General features: G+C 42.9%; 1 pseudogene; it reads left to right on the top strand.

The window, feature by feature from the left end:
- Positions 1-6434: 6434 nt before the first annotated feature.
- Positions 6435-21538, top strand: part of LOC127574521 (golgin subfamily A member 4-like) — a 247048-nt pseudogene continuing 231944 nt past the window's right edge.

The raw sequence follows: 21538 nt of genomic DNA, 5'->3' as shown, positions 1-21538 counted from the left end.
CACTATGTGTTTCAATGTACATGTGACTGATAAATAACATCTTAAACCGGGGCAGGGCTAATTTTGGGGGAATTAGGCAGGATCTAGCAGAGGTCAATTGCATGAACCTGTTTGAAGGAAAAGGAATGAATAGCAAGTGGGAGGCTTTTATGAGTGTGATATCAAGATTTCATGAGTGGCATGTTCCTGTTAGGGTGAAGGGTAAACCTGGCAAGTTTTAGGAACTTTGGCTAATGTGGGATATTGAGGCTCTCCAAGAAAAAGAAGGAAGCATACATTGGGTTTAGGAGGTTGGGGATGAGTGAATCCCTTGATGACTATAAAAAGATTAAGAATACACTTATGAGGATTATCGGGGGAAAAGAGAGGGTTTGAGTTGGTTCTAGTATTGTGTGAAAAGGTTCTTTTGGAATCTTAAAGATGGAGGACTCTGGACACAGGCTTTGGATTCTAAAAGTAGTTTAATCACAAAGGCAAATGCAGGGACAGAATGAATAGGAACAGGTGCCCACTCACACATGAAGGAGATTGTGAACATGAGGGGGGGGATTGCAACGAGGATGAGATACGCACTCATACTCAAACACACAATAAAAAGGTACAGCTTATAAAGGGATAAACACTTCAATGTCTGAATACCTTGACCCAAACGAGCATTGGCCCTAACACTCCCTGGAATTTGACTAAGACGCTCCCAAACTATGTGGTGGTGCACACTTACCCGTGGTCTCTGCAGCATTGTCTCACTACTCCTGGGGTAGTCGAAAGAGAGGGCCAGGGCAGTGAAACACTCTTTATAATGCTGGAAGGTCCGGCCAGGTAATTAGACAAGCCAATGGCTTGGAGGTTAAGGACAAAGATGCCTGCCAAGGCCAATGGTCAGGCAGGTTCAGGAACAAAGGTGCTCTCCTAGTCCAATCCCTATGCCCACATCTGATGGGTGGGGTGGAACCACACCTTGATTGACAGTTGTCACTTCCGATCTGAGGAGCAATGCTGTCCTCCGACCAGAGGGGTCAGTGTTGTTACTGTCACGTGACAGTCATATGATCTCCTACTACATCTCGCAGGCAAGGTTAAGGAAAATCCCAAGAGATTCTACAGCTATATTAAGAGTGAAAGGGTGGCTAGGGTGAGAGTAGGTCCCTGTAGACATCAGCAGGGCTGCCTATGTCTCAAGCTGCAGAAGATGGGTGGTATATTAAACAAACAATTCTCCTCTGTTTACTGAGGAGAAAATCATGGTTGCTCAGGAGATAAGGAGAACTAGTGGAGAAGTTTTGGAGAACATTCATATTATCAGGGAGGAGGTATTTGTACCGCTACAGTGCCTCCCCAGGGCCTGACCGAGTGCATCTTAGGACTTTGTGGGAGGTAAGAAAAGAAATTGTGGAAGCCCTTGCGGAAATATTTGCTTCACTGTTAGCCACTGGTTAAGTTTCTGAAAACTGGAAGGTGGCAAATGTTCCATTGTTTAAGAAGGGTAGCAAGGACAAGCCAAGGAACTACAGGCTGGTCAGCCTGACTTCAGTAGTAGGGAAGTAACTGGAGGGAATTCTGAGGGACAGGATCTGCCAGCGTTTGGACAGACAGTCTGATTAGGAGGAGACAGCATAGCTTTGTGCATGGACAGTCATGCTTGATGAACCTTTTAGTCTTTTGAAGAGGTAACCTAAAAGGTAGATGAGGGTAGAGCAGTGAATGTTATCTATTTGGACTTCAGCAAGGCCTTCAAAAAGGTCCCGCATGGTCGGCTGGTCTGGAAGGTTAGATCCCATGGAATCCAGGGAGAGCTATTGGGTGGATTCAAGATTGGCTTGGAGGTAGGAAGCAGAAGGGTGGTGGTTGTAGGTTGTTTCTCAGAATGGAGGCCAGTGACTAGTGGTATGTTGCAGGGGTCAGTGTTGCGACCCTTTTTATTTGTTTCTTGTATAAATGATTTGGATCTGAAAGCACAAGGCTTGATCAGTAAGTTTGTGGATGACACAAAATTAGGAGATTTTGTTGATCGATAACAAGGTTATCATAGATTACATGGGGGATCTTGATCAGTTAGGGAAGTGGGCCAAGGAGTGGCATATGGATTTCAATACAGATAAGTGTGAGGTGATGCATTCTGGAAAGTCAAACCAGCGTAGGACTTACACTATGAATGGTAGAGCACTAGAGAGTGTCATGGAACAGAGGGACCTAGGAGTACAAGAGCATAGTTCACTGAACACAGCATCACAGGCAGACAGGGTGGTGAAAAAGGGCATTTAGCACACCAACCTTCATCAGTCAGGGCATTGAGTATGAGAGTTGGGACATTATGTTGCAGATGTACAAGTCATTGACATTGTACGCACATGGAGTACTGTGTACAGTTTTGGTAACCTATTATGGGAAAGACATGGTTAAACTGGAAAGAGTGCAGAAAAGATTTACAAGGATGTTACCAGGACTAGAGGGCCTGAGTTAGAGGGAGAGGTTGGCCAGGCAGGTCTTTATTCCTTGGAATGTAGGAGAGTGATGGGTGACTCTATAGAAATGTTTAAAATTATGAGAGGCATAGATAAGGTGGACAGTAACAGTCTTTTCCCCAGGTAGGGGGAGTCCAAAACTATGGGGCATAGATTTTGAGTGAGAGGGACCTGAGGGGCAACTTTTTCATGCAGAGGGTGGTGAGTATATGGAACGAGCTGCCAGAGAAAGTGGTTGAGGCAGGTATATCAGTCTCATTTAAGAAGCACTTGGATAGGTACATGGAGGGATATGGGCAGAATGCAGGAAATTGGGATCAGCTGGGTGGGCACTGTGGTTGGCAGGATTTGTTGGGCTGAAGGACCTGCATCTGTGCTGTATTGATGTATGACCATCCCTCTCCATGAACTTGAACAGAATTAGGAGAGCCAGGAGGGTCCATGAAAAGTGCTTGGGAAGTAGAATTAGAGTCCCAAGGCATTCTTCATGTACATCAAGAGCAAGAGGATATCGAGGGAGAGGGTGGGACCACTCAAGGATAAAGGAGGGAACATGTGCTTAAAGGCAGGGGATATCAGTGAGGTCCTAAATGAGAACTTTGCATCCGTATTTACCAAGGAGAAGAATGTGGAGGATAGTGAGATCAGTATGGAGTGTGCCAATATGCTAGAGCATTTTGAGATAAAAGAAAGAGGTGGTGTTGGGTCTCTTAAAGAACATTTAAGGTGGATAAGTCCCCAGGGCCTGATGGGATATACCCCAGGTTATTAAGAGAGGCAAGAGATGAGTTTGCTGGGGCCTTGACCAAGATCTTCGTGTCCTCTCTAGCCACAGATGAGGTCCTGGAGGACTGGTGACTATCTAATGTTGTTCCATTATTCAAGAAGGGAAATGGGGATAATCCTGGAAATGATAGACCAGTGAGTCTAACGTCAGTGATAGGGAAATTATTGGAGAGGATTATTTGGGATAGCATTGAGCATTTAGAAAACATGGCCTAATTAGCGATACTCAGCTTTGTGCAGTGCAAGCCATGTCTACATGTTTGATTGAGTTTTTCGAGGAGGTGACAAAGGTGATTGATGAAGTTGAGCTGGGGATGTTGTCTACATGAATTTTATTGAGATGTTTGACAAGGTCCCTCATGGGAAGCTCATACAAAAGATTAAAATGCATGGGATCCATCGTGACTTGTCTGTTTGGATTCAGAATTGGCTTGCTTATAGAAGATAGAGGGTAGCAGTCAATGGGGTTTATTCTGGCTGGAGGTCCTTGACAAGTGGTGTTCTGTAGGGATCCATACTGGGACCTCTGCTGTTTCTGATATACATAAATGAGCTGGAATGAAAATGTAGATGGGTGGGTTAGTAAGTTTGCAGATGCAAAGATTGGTGGTTTGTGGATAGTGTAGAAGATTGCCAAAGGATACAATGGAATATAGATTATTTGCAGATATGGGCTAAGAAATGGCAGATGGAGTTTAATCTGGGCAAGTGTGAGGTGTGAGGGATCCAAATGTAAAGGGACAGTACACTGTTTAAGGCAGGACCAAGGGTCAAAGTCTATAGCTCCCTGAAAGTGACTGCACAGGTTGATAGGGTGGTAAAGAAGCATGCTTGCCTTTATTAGTCAAGACATTGAGTTCAAAAGTCACAAATTTAGGTTGCAGCGTATAAAACTCTGGTTTGGCTGCACCTAGAGTGTTGCATTCAATTCTGATTGCCCCATTATGGTAAGGATGTGGAAGTTTTGGAGAGGGTGCAGAAGAGTTTTACCAGGATGCTGCCTGGATTAGAGAGCGTGTGGTATAAGGAGAGGTTGGACAAACTTGGGTTGTTTTCTCTGGAGTAGTGGAGGTTCGGGGGAGTTCTGATAGAAGTTTATAAGATTGAGGGGCATGGATAGAGCAGACAGCTGATTTCTTTTTCCTGGGGTCGAAATGTCTAACACTAGAGGGCGTGCATTTAATGTGAGGTGGGGAAAGTTCAAAGGAGATGTGCAGAGCAAGGTTTTGTTTTACAGAGTGGTGGGTGTCTGGAATGCTCTGCCAAGGGTTGTTGTGGAGGCAAATACAATCGAGGCATTTAAGAGGCTATTAGATTTGCACATGAATGTGCACAGACTGGAGGGATGTGGACATTGTGTCGGCAGAAGGGATTAGTTTACTTCAGCATTAAATTACTAGTTTCATTAGTTCAGCACAACATTTTGCTCCAATGGGCTTGTTCCTGTGTTGTACTGTTCTATGTTTAGCCATTTTAAGCACAAACAGCAATTCATATTTGTATTTTCTTATGCCCATTGGGCCCATTGCATTTGGGCCCATACCAGCTCTCATTGCAATCGCACTTATTTTCCTGCAACTTATTCTCTCATATGTTTATTAACAACCCCGATTCTTGCACAAACACAATTGCCCAACAAACAGGACTTATTTGGGATACAAGAGGAACAGCAGCATGAAAAGTTAGGGGTAGTGGACAAGAAGAATGTGCAAACTTCACACAGGCAGCAACAGAGGTCACAATTGAACCCCAGATTGCTGGAGGTATGAGGCAGCTGCACTGCCTGCTGTGCCACCCAATAAATGGGCACCTTGTGTTTTGGGTAACCTTGATCGAGGTTTCAATATTTGGCAGCACAATAGCTGATCATCACTCTCTTTATTGAGACAGGCATGGAGTGGGGTGAATCGGGTAAATTACATGGATTATCCTTCTCTCTAGATTGTTTTATGCCCTGGAGAAAGGTATGAATTCACAAACGTTTAACTCGGTTGTAAAATTGGTAAATTGGTTTACTATTGTCACATGCACTGAGGTACAGTGAAACACTTTGTTTTGCATGCCATGCACACAGATGACTTCATCATATCAATGCATTGAGGTAGTGCAAGGGAAAAGAATAATAGAAAGTACAATAAAGTGTTATCATTACAGAGAAAATGCAGTGCAGGCAGACAATAAGGTGCAAGGCCATAACAAGGTAGACAGTGAGGTCAAGAGTCCATCTTATTGTACTAGTGGACAGTTGAATAGCCTTTGTACTGTTGATGTGAACAGGAGCATATGCACTCCACCCCCCCCCCTCACTCCATCTCCTTCCTGTACTCGACTCATCGTCATTTGAGATTCAGCCCACTCTGGTGGTGTCATCTGTAAGCTTGTAGATGGAATTAGAACAGAATCTGACCACGCAGTCATGAGTGTATCGGAAGTAAAACAAAATTGCTCCAAACCACTCGATTTGAGTCAATGCAAGCATCTGGTTCACTAATGTTCGGTGGAGTAAATCTGTCGTCCTCAAACAAATTTTGCAGAACAACCAGTGTGGTTGACTTTCAACTGCCTTCTCAAATCTGAGCCATTTGGGGATGACCAATAATAAAGGAAGCCGGAACTTGCATTTGTATATTTTGGCTGAAGTCCAATATTGTGTTTAAGTTCATTTGCCAATTATATCCAGCCTGTGCCATTGCATTTTCAGAAAAATACCGACTGGCTTGACGTGAAAACAAATGATTTGCATGTGGTTTTTTTTAAACCTGCATAAGAAAGCAGAGAATAAGTCAAGGATCATCAACGCTGGTACACATTCTGCTTGCTTTCAGCATTTTATAACACAAAATTCTGGAAATTCTTAGCAGGTGAAGCAACACTTCGTTCCTTGCTGAGGATGTCTGGCCTGGAGACAGCACACCTTCACCCTCCTGTCATTGGTCACCTAACATGTCAATCTTTTTACTTGTCAGTCAAACTTTGCTTAATAATTTTATGAATGAAACTTCAATGGAATAAATACTTTATCTTTCTGGAATTTTCTCCTAGTTTGCATTTAGCAATGCCCCGAAGATTAATTTAATTCCCCAAGATTCAAACCCGCCCACAGCGCCTCCCTCTGGTTCAGAGTTCTCGCACATCCGCATCGCGCAACTGGGCCACGTCGCCGGCGCATGTGCGTTGGTGTTACCACGGCCGGGAGTTGCGGCCGGACTGCTGAAGCAGCAGCAGCAGCAGCAACCGGCGGTTTAGTAGCATCGGAATCAACGGCACAGCGACGGGCTGAGCCGCTTCGGCTCCGGAGCCATGTTCAAGAAACTGAAGCAGAAGATTAACGAAGAGCAGTCTCCGGCCAGAAGCAGCCAGGCGCAGGTAAGAGGCCGACGGGAGGGCCGGAGGCGCTGGTGCTGTGGGTGAGAGGGGAAAGCTGCGGGGAAGGCGCACAGCTTGGTCCTGCTGTGCCCGCTGGCGGTGCTGGATCCCGGGGGACGAGCGACCTGGCGTTCGACGCTGACAGGTGTGGGAGGGCCGCGGGTTTCCCATCGTTAAAAGGAGCCACTTTCTGTTCGTGATTGGGGGTGGAGGTGGAGCCTTGGGCGTGAGGTCAGTTCATACACACGGAATGTGGATCCACTGCACCTCTTGTATATTAGCAAGGAGGGCAATTGTTTAATATTTAAATTATTTAGGATTTAATTTTCTAATGAGGAAGAGAATGGTTTATGGATAAAATTCACCTTGTTGCAGGTGTACAAGGAGTTGGCGAGGTCATTACCATACCTGGAGTACTGTGTAGAGTTTTGATCATCTTATTCAAGAAAATAGATACTGGCATTGGTCCAAAGGAGATGCTCTAGGCTAATTCCTGGGATGAAAGTGTTGCCCTATCACGAGCAGCTGAAGAAATTAGATCTATATTGCGTCTAGAAGAATGAGGGGTGATGTTAATTGAAACATAAGATTTTTAAGGGGGTGGAATGTCAATGTTTCCACTCGTGGAAGAATCTTAAGCATAGTTGCAAGATCAAGGGTGGTCATTTAAAATTAAGATGCTTTGGAAGTTTTTGTCACAAAAGTTGATGAATCTCTACAATTCTATGCCCAGGAGGGTTTTGGAGGCAAGATCTTTGGGGGTATTTAAAGTCAAAGTTGCGTATTATGTGCATAAGTACATGTATGCACAGGTGTAATGAAAAACTTACCTTGCATCAGCATTCACAGGAAAAGCCTAAATTAAACAAATTATACCCATTTTTTTTTACAAGAGAGAACACAATTAGAACAAATTAGTGCAAAGTGGTCATAGTGCTGCTAAGCTAGTGATTAGGGTTTTGCTGGTTGGTTCAAGAGCACAGTGGTTGAAGGGAAGTAGCTGTTCTTGAAACTGGTAGTATGGGACTTCAGGCTTCTGTACCTCCTGCTTGATGGTAGCTGTGAAAAGATAGCATGGCCTGGGTGGTGGGTATCTTTGTTGCCACCTTGAGGCAGCACCTCCTGTAGATACTACCGGTGGTGGGGAGGGATGCGGTTGTGATGCTTTGGGCAAAGACCACTACTGTCTGCAGCTTCTTGCATTCTTGTATATTTGAATGGCCGTAGCAGACTATGATGCAACCAGTCAGGATACTTTCAGCAGTACATCTATAGAAGTTGGTTAGAGTGTTTGGTGATAAGCTGAACTTTGATAACTTCCTAAGAAAGTAGAGACACTGGTGCGCTTTCCTTATGATTGCATCTATGTGATGGGCCTAGGACAGGTCATACGATATGTTAATGCCCAGGAGTTTAAAGCTGCTGCCTCTCTCTGCTGCCAATTCCCCCAATGTAGAATGGTGTAGGTTCACCTTCCTGAAGTCAACAATCAGCTCTTTAATGTTACTGAGTTGAGTGAGAGATTGGTGTGGCACCGCCCAACCAGGTGTCCTATCTCGTTCCAGTAAGCTGACTCATCAGCACTTGTGATTTGTCCAATGACAGTAGTGTCGCTGGCAAATTTGAAGATGGCATTGGAGCTGTGTTTTGTCATACAATTATTGTACAGAGTAGAGCAGGGGGCTAAACATGCAGCCTTGAGATGCACCTGTGTTGATAGTCAGGGAGGAGGAAATGTTCTTACCATGCCTCACTGAGGTCTGCTGATGAGGAAATATCTAGTAAAGAGTAAGTAGTTAATTTTTTTTGGAAGATCAGGGAATTGGGAACTGTGGGAATTGGGCATAAGAGGAGATGAGGCTTGGGGTAGATCAGCCACAATGTTTTTGAATGGTGGGCAGGCTGAGGGTTAATGTCCCACTCTTATTTTCTTAATTTTTAAGATTTGTAAATCTTTATTTGTGGTGAGCAGACCATTCACAATTTACTCAAATCTGTGTAATAATAGTGCATATATTATTCTGTTCAGGATTTTGAGATCTTAGTGTTGAGAAATATTAGCTGTTGTCTCTGAGTTCCATGAAGTTTGTTATTCTCCAGCTGAGTTTCAGTTGACTGTTTTCTGAAGGGTTTTCCTGTCGTGTTTTCCAGAATTAGAAAAGTAGATTTTTAGACTCTAAAGAAAGCATAGATCTGGGCTGAGAAAAGGAACGTGCACTTCAGGCTTCTGTAATGTGGAGTTAGCTTGTTCGTCGCTAAGAAGGATTCGTTTATAGCTTGGATTTTCCAGTACTGATGTAAAAGTGGGAAATTATTGCCTTTGTTTGAGAGTCACCTAGTGCTGTTGTTCAGCTTGCAACGTTATCCATGACCATCAATGGAAATCACTTAAACTGACATGAACTTCTCTTAGTTTTGATGGAGCATTGTTGTTGAATGCTGTGATTGTTTCAGTGAAGGCTAAATGTGATTTCCATAATTACTAATTGAAAAAACATCTGCTTCTAAGAGACTAATTCACATTTTATTAACTTTGTTTTAAAGATTATTCATAATATTTAAATTTCTTTCTTAATTTTGTGTAGTTTCATCTTTATTTGATATCTTTTACAATAGTAAATTCACCAAAAAAAAGTAGTAATTTGTGCTGCTTCCTTGTTTGAGATCTTAAATGTGATTGGCTATTTAGTCAGGTTTATGATATCAAAGCTGTTGAATGCCAGAGATTCCATTTGGGCTGATGACTGGCTGCAACAAACATCATAAATGGGAATTTATTTCAATAGAGATTGCAGGATCTTTTGTGGGAAGCTTTCTTCAAGCTCCTGAATGAGCATTGATGCTTTTGTACTGACTCCAGATTCGATTGTAGGATTATGCCAAAAGTGTTGGAGGAATTAATGATTTGGGATATTGTTGGTTTTGGCAAGGTAACTTCTTCACCCATCAAAACAGCTAATAGCTCATCTTCATGGAAATAGGTCTTTGATTCTGTAGCCAAAGATGACTCTCCTCACTATAAACAACACAACCAATCTTCATGTCACCTGCAAACTTACTAATCATACCTCTTGCATTCACAGATTATTAATGTACATAATAAAATAGGAAGGCTCCTTGGACCAATCCCTGAGATACAACACCTGTCACAGGCTTCCAGTTGTAAAAATTATCACCCTCTGCCTCCTGTTGCCAAGCTAATTTCAAATCCAGTTTCCCAAATTGCCCAAAATTCTACGGGCTCCTTTGCATCAGTTTCCAATGTGGAACTTGTCAAAGGCCTTTTTGAAGTCCATGCAGAATTCTTCAATTGCACTGCCCTCAATAACACTTTGTTACACCTTTTGATAAATTCAGTTAAGTTGGAAAGGACCTCCCCTTAATGAACCAACACTGATTGTCTTTAATTAATCCTTTTCCATGTGCAGTACTGATTTTTTTTCAATAATTTGCCAACTGCTAATGTTAGACAGGCTGGTCTGTAATTACCTGGTTTAACCACACTAGATTCTGTTTCCACTGTTTGGTTCAGGAGATTCCCTCTCCTTCCAGTCTTTGTTCATATACAGGTTGTTAAATGGATGTGCTTCAGTTCAGTATAAATACATATAAAAATGTCCTTGGTGGAAGGAATCAGGGTGGTAATGGAGGGTTGTTTTTCAGATTGGAGGCCTGTGACCAGTGGTGCGCTGCAGGGATTGGATTGTGGGCCAGAACCAACATTGGGGTCAGAAACCACGGTTTATCATTCATACTAATGTTTTGGATGAGAATGTAGTTGTCATGGTTAGTGAGTTTGTGGATCATATCAAAATCGGTGGTATCGTGGACAGTGAAGAGGGTTATCTAAGATTACAGTGGCATTGAGATCAATTGGGAAAGTGTGAAAAGAATGGCAGATGGAGTTTAACTTGGACAAGTGTCAAGTGTTGCATTTTGAGAAGTTAAATCAGAGCAGGATTTGCACAGTTAATAGAAGGGCCCTGAAGGGTGTTACAGAACAGAGAACTGGGGGGCAGGTCAGACACAAAAGACTGCAGATGTTGGAATCTGGAGCAACAAACAAGATGCGAGGAGAAACTTAGTGGGTCAGGTGGTATCTGTGGACAGTTGACATTGGGTGGAGATCCTTCATCTAGGCTGAAGGATGGAGAAGAGATAGCCAGTATGAAGAGATGAGGGGAAGGAGTGGAGCAAGAGCTGACAAGTGATAGATGAATCCATTTGAGGAGGGGTGATAGGCAAGTGAGAGTGGAAAGAGTGACAGAGGCTAGGTGGTGATAGGTGGAGGCAACAAAGGAGGCTGCAGATGATGGAACCTGATGGGGAAAGGAAGGTGGAGCATGGAATCAAATAAGGAAGGTGGGGTTGGCAGATGGGAATAGTGGGGGGAAGGGACTCAGTGGAAGGAGTGTATCGGTGGTGGATGGATGGAGTGGGTGGAGGAGGGGAAAGAATCTGATGGGGGTGCTGGGGTGTGTGTAGGAGGAACTGGGTAGATCAGGAGAGAGAAAAGGGACAGTGGGGGGAGTAGTTTACTTGAAATTGGAGAATTCACTGCTCATGCTGTTGGGTTATAGACTACCCAGGTGGAATATAAGGTGCTGTTCCTCAAATTGCATTTAGGCTCATCGATAGTGGAGGAGGTTGAGGACAGACAGGTCGGTGTCGGAATAGGGGGAGGAATTAAAATGGCTTGCGAGTGGGGGCTCCAGAAGGCCACGGCAGATGGAGCACAGGTTCTCAGTAGTTGCCTAATCTGTGCTTGTTCTCACCGACGTAGAGGAGGCCACATTGAGACCTCCGATGTACTGTAAAATCTGTCAGAGCAATTTCTTCCCTTGCTTCCCACAGTGTCTTGGGATACACTTGATAAGGCCTTGGTGATTTATCCACCTTTTTAATGTGGCAATACAGGTAGACAAGGTGAAGAGGAAGATGTATAGAAGGTTGCCTTTGTTGGACTGGGCTTAAAGTACAAGAGTTGAGACATCCTCTTACAATGTATAGGATATTGGTGAGACCACACCTGGAATATCTTGTGCAGTTCTGGTGAAGGATGTGATTAAGCTGTAGAGGCTGCAGAAAAGATGCACAAAGATGTTGCTGGGACTGAAGGGCTTGAATTATAAAGAGACTAGGTAGGTTGAGTCTGTTTTCCCTGGAACGAAGGAGGGTGAGGATAACCTTTGAGGTTTATGAAATCATGAGGGGCATAGGTAAGAAGGATTGTCAGTCTTTCCTAGGGTAGGGGAGTCAAAAACTAGAGGGCATAGGTTTAAGGTGACAGGAGAAGGATTTAAAGGGGGTTGAGGAGCAAGTTTTTCCACACAGAGGATGATGGCTATGTGGAACATGCTGCCAGAGGAGGTGGTAAAGGCAGGTATGATTACGGTGTTTAAAAGACATTTAGACTGGTACACATATAGGAAAGATTTAGAGGAATATGGGCCAAATGCAAGTGAATGGGATTAGTTGAGGAAGACAACTTGGTCAGCATTTCTGTTGTACAACTGTGACTCTCGTGCCCCTCAAGACTGCCAGCACCTCTTGTAATATTGATATGTTTCAGGACATGATTGTTCTCTTCCCTGAAATTCCCTTGCTTCCACAATCTTCTCCACAGTAAATACAGATGAGAAGCATTCATTGAAGACCTTGTCCACCTCCTTTGGCTCCACACTGATCCTTGCAGGACCTATTCTTGACCAGGTTACGCTTTTGATCTTAATATACTTATTGAATCTCTTGTGATTCTCCTTAACCTTATCTGCCAAGGTGTATCTCTCCTTTTTGCCCTCCTGATATCCTTCCCAAGTATTTCCAATCCCGCCAGCTGTAAGTTAGTCCTATCTGTAGTACATGTTGAAAACGTTCTTTTGAGGGGAAGCTGTCCTATGTCATTAAAATGTAATGGCCCATAAACCGTAAAACTAATAATCTGACATCCAAATTTGTTTGGTAATTCGGCTCCTTCATTAGTCTGGAATGTAAGCCAAGTTTTCAGAGTGAAGCAGTTTGTGGGCCTGAACCAACATTGGGGTCAGAAACCAGATGTCAGGAATGTGGTAGGTTTGCAAATGTAGCCAGGATCCAGAGTGCTTGTATATTTCCCATTCCCTTTAAACTCACTGGGTTCACTGGAGGAATTATTATAGTACTGTGTAACAATATGTTTTTAAAAAAAACAAGTGGAATAAAATTATGTTTGGGTATTAATAAGTGTACAAACCCAATAATCTGGATTATCTGCTTGTCCACTTGCACCAAATTCCCAAGGCTGTTGGATTATTGGAGTCTTACTGTTGTGGAATGTGAGACAGTGCATTTCAGAACTGAATTCCTGTACCTTAGAGTTGATTATCATTTATTAAGCATATTTCCCTTTGAATCATTGTGCATTTGGCTGAGATTGTATGTATGATTGAAACATCCTGTGCCTGCACTTTTTACCCCAATGGTATTGTCTGCAACATCTGCATTTTCTTCCAATCTCCCACAAACTATCTGTTACATGAATTTTTCCCTTTACATATCACTTTCTGATATGTTATCGTTGTTATTGGAGCATTTAGCCACCTGCACCCACCTTTTTGGAAATTCTTCCGTAACCACTATCTTGTTTAAGTTCCAATCTGTGATTCAGCTTGAGGTTAGTTTTCCTTGATTCTCCCTCTTTGAGATAACTGTTTTCTGTTTCCTGTGAAATATCTCTGGCATTAAAATTTGCTCTTACATTTATAGCACATTTACTTATCAGTTTAATGTGTCCCAATGTGAACTGAAATTGTTAGGATCTCTTAAAAAATAAGTTCAATTGCTGCATTAAATCTTGTTTGGAGAGAAGATTGTGGATTATATTTACAAATTTATCTTGAGACTCAGTTGTTACTGGCACTATTGCCTACACGGAAGTTAAATATGTGCCTTTAATATTCAGCTCTAGTTACATATTAAGATGTGTTTAACTATCTTAATTTCTTGTGCTAAGGAAATTCAGTTGGTCATGGAAAGCATCAGAAGTGTTTCAGGCTATTTTTCTGAATTGGGCACAATTTGATTTGAGGAACACAAACTCTTGTTCCTTCATGTGTTAAACTGTCTCAAGGCAGAAGAAGTGAGCTGCAAAAGCAGCAATTCAGCAGAGTAATAATCAAAGAGTTTGAAGCAGCATCTTAAAGAAATTTAAAATGAAAGAAGATGAACAAATATAAGAAAATCAAATATTGCAAATACTGGAATTCTGAAATGAAAGCAGCTCTCTTTAGGGTCTTCAACCTGAATCTGACTGACTTGCTGACTGTTTCCAATTTTTTTCTGTTTTTAACGGATAAACCTGTGAATAGAATTCCAGAGCTTCAGGTTTGGCAACTAAAGGTGGAATAATTAAAATCTGGTGCAAGTCAGAAATTGAAGAAGTTAGAAAGATGGTGTGCTGACACAAGGAGGGATTTGAAAATAAGGATGAGAACTTCTAGATCTAATTTCACCAGAGCTAATTTAGGTCAGCAAATTACTGGCCACATCCTAACTTGCATCAGAATGTGATGATGCAAGTTAGGATGTGGCCAGTAATTTTTTTAATCTTTATGATTTTGGGGGATAGAATGTGGACAAACATTGCATTGAAAGACTTATGATATTCACAACATCAGGACATTTCAAAGCAGTTTACAGCCAATGTATTGCAGTCACTGTTGAAATGTGGCAAATTTAGCTGTCAGTGGTAGCAATAGTGACATGACAATGAGCAGGTAAATTGTTTTGATGTGAATAATGAAGCCTATACATAACACAAGGCAAGGATAAAGGTTTTGTCAACAGGTGAGTTTAGTTAATGGTTCAGTAGTAAACATTAAAGATATAGATTAAAGTTATCTGTTTGAAGCTTAATTTGGGATTGGTTGTAATATCACAATCAAAGCTCAGCTCCAAGACTCTGGTTTAATGGATAGGAAATGGAGTTTGTGGTGAGGACTGAAGGCAATGTTTAGTTGAATTGTAGCATCTGATGTCACACTCTATCAAGAATCATTGATCAAATTTGCTGATACAATGGGGACCTTTAAAAGACTCTTAGATAGGTACATGGCAGTAAGAAAAATGGAGGAATATGGGCTGTGCAGGAGGGAGAGGTTAGATTGATCATGGAGGTGTTGTTTATATAGTTCAGTACAACATCGTGGGCCAAAGGGCCTGGACTGTGCTATACTGTTCTATGTAAATGTGGATAGAACTAAGTAAAATTAGGGCACAATTGATATATTGGCAGGAAGACAAAAGTGTATTTGAAACTGGATTTAGTCATTAATTTAACAACATTATTTTAAAATAATTGCATTAAGTTTGCAATTGTCTACAAGGTGTGCACTTCTTGGCATACTCAATTGATAAATCAGTAAGCCTTTGATTTTTAGTGTCTTTATTTTATGAAGCTTACAAAGACTTTATGGGATGATTAAATTAAAAATCCTGAAGTGTAAGAACTTTTTAAGCTGGATACTTGCATTTTTAAAAAATCTGTAAAATAGTATGTTTCCTCTAGACATCTCCAAGGTCCACTCCACCAGCAGAAAATAGAATCCATGACTCTTCATTGTCAGGCCAACATAATGAAGGCACCTTCACTCCAGGTGACAGGGAGGTAAGTCCAAATGTGTGTGTACTTGAACGTAAAATGCACATCAGTGTTGACATTTCATATTTAATTTTAGCATTAAACTCTTTGCAGCAGCTTGATATGCTGCCTGAGTGCTTCTGTTTGTTGCTGTGGTGCTTCTGTAGAATGTCAGAAGGGTGATGCAACTGTTAGTGCTGCTGCCTCACAGCTTTTGGGGTCCTAGGTTCAATCTTGATCTTGAGTGCTGTCTATGTTTGCAAGTTCTCCCTGTGATGGTGTGTGTTTCCTGTGGGTGATCTGGTTCACTGCTTCATTCCTAAGATGTCTAGTAGGTTAATTGGTGACTGCAATCTGCTCATTTTGTGTAGATAAGTGTCAAAAGAGAATGTTGGTGAGAATAAGTTGGTTCAAGGGGGAATAGATTTATGGGAATTGCACTGCCATGAGTTGGCTGGATTCAATGGGCCAAATAATGTCCTGTAATTAATACACATAGTTGTGTTATAACTTGACAGTTGTGTTCCAAAGAAACCTTGCATTATAGAAAATTGTGTTATTAAATCAGTTGTGTCAATAGGAAAAAGGGACAAGAGAGTTGCAGACTTGCAATATAATTTTTTTCTGCAGGATTTTCAAAATTAAATGTTTTTTTAATACTGCAAGCTAAACATACTAAAGGCTGTTGGTCACAAAGTATCCTTGCACAAGTGTCAAAAGAAGCAATTGCTTGTCTTATCTCCGATGGCATCTTCTAGTGAAACCAGCAGCCTGTATTCTTAAGAGACAATGGTGTCTGATTACTATTGGAAGGTTACATGTAACCACTTTTTTCCCCGAGAATTTTTTTTTGCTTATCAATTTCCAAGGTAATTCTCAAGTGGTTCTCTAATTCTTGATAGAAATCACGTTTTCACCAATTTGGGCCCCGTAATGCAAATGGTGTTCCCTAATTTGGCAGTGAGCATGAATCCCGGATGATTTGTTGCCTCCCAGGTGCCAGGGTCCGGGGTGTCACTGATCGGGTCCACAGGATTCTAGAGCGGGAGGGAGAACAGCCAGAAGTCGTGGTTCATGTTGGTACCAACAACATAGGTGGGAAGGGGGATGAGGTCTTAAAGTGAGTTTAGCCAGCTAGGCAGAGGGCTGAAGGACAGGACCTCGAGGGTAGCAATCTTGGGATTGCTGCCAGTGCCACGCGATAGTGAAGATAGGAATAGGAGGAGATGGCAAATAAATGTGTGGCTGAGAAGTTGGTGCAGGAGGGAGGGTTTTAGATTTTTGGATCATCGGGATCTCTTCTGGGGAAGGTGGGACCTGTACAGAGAGGACGGGTTACACCCGAACTTGAGAGGGGCCAATCTCCTTGTGGCCAGGTTTGCTGGGGTGGTTCTGGAGGGATTAAACTAGATTGTGAGGGGGAAGGGAACCGGAGGAGTAGGTCAGAGGAAGAGGGGGATGGGGAAAAGTCAGATCTGACAGAGGCTTTGAGGAAGGAGAAGCAGAGTACAGGCTATAGAAGTAGTAAGGTGGATGGACTAAAGTGCATTTACTTGAATGTGAGAAGCATCAGGAATAAGGGAGATGAACTGAGAGCTTGGATAAGTACATGGGACTATGACATTGTGGCTATTACAGAGACAGCTGACATCGGGGCAGGAATGGATATTGAATATTCCTGGTTTTCAGTGTTTTAAAAGGGATAGGGAGGGGGGCAGAAGAGGAGGAGGGGTGGTGATACTGGTCAGGGACACAGTTACATCTGCAGAAAGGGTAGATAATGTAGAAGGATCCTCTCTAGAGCCAATATGGCTGGAGGTTAGGAATAAGAAAGGAGCAGTTACCCTCCTGGGCCCCCCGGTAGCAGTAGGGATACTGAGGAGCAGATTGGGAGGCAGTTTTTGGAGAGATACGAAAATAACAGGGTTATTATAATGGGAGACTTCAACTATCCAAATATTGATTGGCACCTACTTGGTGCCAAAGGTTTAGATGGGGCGCAGTTTAAGTGTCCAGGACGGATTCCTGACGCGGTATGTTGACAGGCCGACTAGAGGGAATGCTATATTAGATCTAGTTTTAGGTAATGAACTGGGTCGGGTGACAGATCTATCGGTGGGTGAGCATTTGGGGGACAGTGACCATTGCTCCATAACCTTTAGAATTGTCATGGACTGGGATAGGAGCAAAGAGGATGGGAAGATATTTAATTGGGGGAAGGGGAATTATGAGGGTATAAGGTGAGAACTTGGGAGTGTAAATTGGGGTGACATTTTTGAAGGGAAATGTACTATGGAGATGTGGTCGATGTTCAGGGATCTTATGCAGGATGTTAGGGATAAATATGTCCCGGTGAGGCAGAGGAGGAATGGGAGGGTGAAGGAACCGTGGGTGACAAGGGAGGTGGAACAACTAGTTAGGAGGAAGAAGACAGCAAACGTAAGGTGTAGGCAGCAAGAATCCTAAAGGGCTCAGGAGGAATATAGGGTAGCAAGGAAGGAGCTTAAAGGGCTGAGGAGAGCGAGACGGGGACATGAAAAGGCTTTGGCGAGTAAGGTTAAGGAGAATCCCAAGGTGCTTTTCTTGTACGTAAAGAGCAGAAGGATGGCCTGATCAGGCCTAAAGGTAGGTCTGATTAAAGACAAAGGTGGGAAGATGTTCCTGGAAGCTGTGGAAGTGGGTGAGGTTCTCGATGAATACTTCTCTTCGGTATTCACCAAGGAGAGGGTTCTTGATGATGCTGAGGACAGTGTTGGTAAGGGTAATGTTCTAGAGTATGTAGATATCAAGAGAGGATGTGTTGGAGCTGTTAGAAAATATTAGGACAGATAAGTCCCCGGGGCCTGACAGAATATTCCCCAGGCTGCTTCGTGAGGCAAAGGAGGTGATTGCTGAACCGTTGGTTAGGAACTTTGAGTCCTCATTGTCAACGGGGATGGTACTGGAGGATTGGAGGGTGGTGAATGTTGTCCCCTTATTCAAAAAAGGTAGTAGGGATAGTTCAGGGAATTACAGACTGTGGTGGGTAAGTTGTTGGAAAGGATTCTAAGAGATAGGATCTATGAGCATTTGGAGAAACTTGACTGATTAGGGACAGCCAGCATGGCTTTGTGAAGGGAAGATCTTGCCTCACAAGCCTGTTAGGGTTCTTTGAGGAGGTGACCAGGAAGATTGATGAGGGTAGTGCAGTGGATGTGGTCTACATGGATTTTAGTAAGGCGTTTGACAAAGTTCCGCATGGTAGGCTTCTTCAGAAAATCAGAGGCCAAGGGATCCGGGGAAGCTTGGCCGTGTGGATTCAAAATTGGCTTGCCTGTAGAAAGCAGACGGTTGTGGTGGAGGGAGTGCATTCGGATTGGAGGGCTATGACTAGTGGTGTCCCACAGGGATCAGTTCTGGGACCTCTACTTCTTGTGATATTTATTAACGACTTAGATGAGGGGGTGGAAGGCTGGGTTAGCAAGTTTGCAGATGACACAAAGATCGGTGGTGTTGTGGATAGTGTGGAGGGCTGTAGAAGCTTACAGAGGGATATTGATAGGCTGCAGAGCTGGGCTGACAAGTGGCAGATGGAGTTCAATCTGGAGAAGTGTGAAGTGGTACACTTTGGAAGGACAAACTCCAAAGCGGAGTACAAGGTAAATGGCAGGATTCTGGGCAGTGTAGAGGAGCAGGGGGATCTGGAGGTTCATATCCACAGATCCCTGAAAGTTGCCTCGCAGGTGGATAGGGTAGTTAAAGCTTATGGGACATTAGTTTTCATAAGTCGGGGGATCAAGTTTAAGAGCCGCGAAGTGATGATGCAGCTTTACAAAACTCTGGTTAGACCACTCTTAGAGTACCGTGTCCAGTTCTGGTCGCCTCATTATAGGAAGGCTGTGGAGACGTTGGAAAGGGTGCAGAGGAGATTTACCAGGATGCTGCCTGGATTAGAGAGTATGGATTATGAGGAGAGACTAAAGGAGCTAGGCTGTTCTGATTGGAGAGGAGGAGGATGAGGGGAGACATGATAGAGGTATACGAGATATTGAGAGGAATAGATAGTGGACAGCTAGCGCCTCTTTCCCAGGGCGCCAATGCTCAAAACGAGGACGTGGCTTGAAGGTATTGGGTGGGAAGTTCAAAGGTGATGTCAGAGGGAGGGAGTGGTTGGTGCATGGAATGCGCTGCCTGGGGTGGTGGTTCAAGAGATTGTTAGATAAGCATATGTAGGAATTTAAAATAGAGGGATATGTGGGAGGAAGGGGTTAGATAGCCTTAGGTGTGGTTTGAAGGTCGGCACAACATGGTGGGCCAAAGGGCCTGTATTGTGCCGTATGGTTCTATATAATATTCACTTTATAGAAACGTAAGTTATAGCAGAACTACCTGTATGTTAACTTGTGTGAAGCATACTAACTTGTAATTTTTTTTCTCTCTTGCTTATTGGTAGAGATGATTTTATCTGTTACTTTGGATGTATATTTTGCAGAGGAGGTGAGGTTGCAGACATTGACCTCAGATTAAATGTTTGTGTACAACAATTCAGTTCAATAATAAAAAGGCTTTTCAGACAAATTTGGATAACTTCCCATGGTTTTTTTGGTACTGTTGCAGCTTAAGTTGACCATTTGATTACAATTTTTCTACTTTTGTTTTTGCTGCCTAATTTGATTTTTTTTCTTCTTACTCATTGCTAATGGTGCAGAAGTTGCTGGTAGAGCCAACGTTTTGTGCCTTCCCCTGACCGAACTTGAGGAGATGATGGATGGACAAAATAGAGCAGAAGTAGGCCACTCCAGCCTGCTTTGTGATTAAGTAAGATAAAGTCTGATCCAATTTTGGCCTCAACACCACATAACCATTTTGAATGGAAGGTTGTCCAACAGTACTGTTGGTTGGATAGTTTCAGGATTTGGATGCAACAGTGATGAAGGAACCAAGTTTGGGTATTGTGTAGCTTGGAGGGGAATCTGCAATTGGTGACGCTACCATGGGTGAGCTGGTGGATAGGGTGCCCATCAACAGGTGATTTCGTTGCGGATGGTGTTGTTTCCTGAGGGTTGGAGCTGCACTTAGCCAGGCAAGTGGGAAGTATTTCATCATTCTCCTGACATGCCTTGTGGATGTTGAAAAAGTTTTGGGGTTGTAGGAGGAAAATCCTTTGAAGCAGGATAAAGAACCTCTGACCAGCTGTTGTAACTACAACATTAAGTGGGTGATCTTGTTTGAATTTCTAGTCAGCTGGATGCCTTGAATGTTAATGGTGGGGGATGTGACATTGGCTATTCAGCGTGGGTTGCCAGAGTTGGTGATATTATTGTCACAATTTTTTTGTGAGTTTGAATATTATTCAGTCCATTATAGTAGAGTCAATGGTAAAATTTTCTCCAGATACTCAAGTGGAGGTTGCGCAGATATGAATGCTAAGCCATAAAGTTGGAGTGCCCCAGGTTTGCTTGATATGCTTTTGTTAAAAAAAAATGGCTGAAGTTGGCCACGGTGGTACTGGAAACGTGCCATGTGCACATGGGCCTGGAAAGTGGGAATTCTGACCATATTTCTGCTCTTAATAGATAACCAGTGTCACAAGTTGTATCACAGTCTGGCGGGAATCCAGTCTAATTGATTTGGCTTGCTTTTAATGCCTCCCATATTGAAACACATGCCTGTATTTCATGTTCCCTTTTCCCCTCCTGATTTCCTCAAGTGGACTCTTACATCCTTTGTGGTCCTCAAGGGATTTGCTTGGTCCCAGCTGCTATATCTGACACGCCTCCTTTTACTTGACCAAAGCCTCAAAATTCCTTGTCAACCAGAGTTCCCTAATCCTGGTAGCCTTGCCCTTCACTCTAACAGGAACATGCTGTCCCTGAACTCTCCCAATCTCACTTTTAAAAGTCTCCCACTTGCCGGACGCCCCTTTACCTGCTAAGAGCCTCTCCCAATCAACATTTGTAAGTTCCTGTCTAATGCTAGCAAAATTATCCATGCCCCAATTTAGGACTTTGACTTAAAGACCAATCCTATTTTTTTCTATAACAAATTTAAAACTCAGAATTGTGGTCACTGGCCCCAAAATGCTTTCCCACTGACACATCAGCCACTTGCCCAGCCTCATTTCCCAGTAGGAGGTCATGTGTAGTCCCTGCTCTCTAATTTGGTCATAAACATATTGCTTCAGAAAACTTGTAACAATTTCTGTCCCATCCAAGCTTTTAGCACTATGCAGTTCCAGTTCATATTATGGAAATTCAAATCAGATACTATTCCTACACCTCTCTATGACTTCCCTACATATTTGCTTCTCTAATTCCAGCTGACAGTT

This window comes from Pristis pectinata, chromosome 9 (assembly GCF_009764475.1).
Source record: "Pristis pectinata isolate sPriPec2 chromosome 9, sPriPec2.1.pri, whole genome shotgun sequence".
Classification (NCBI taxonomy): domain Eukaryota; kingdom Metazoa; phylum Chordata; class Chondrichthyes; order Rhinopristiformes; family Pristidae; genus Pristis; species Pristis pectinata.
This window is presented reverse-complemented; position numbering and strand designations above follow the sequence as displayed.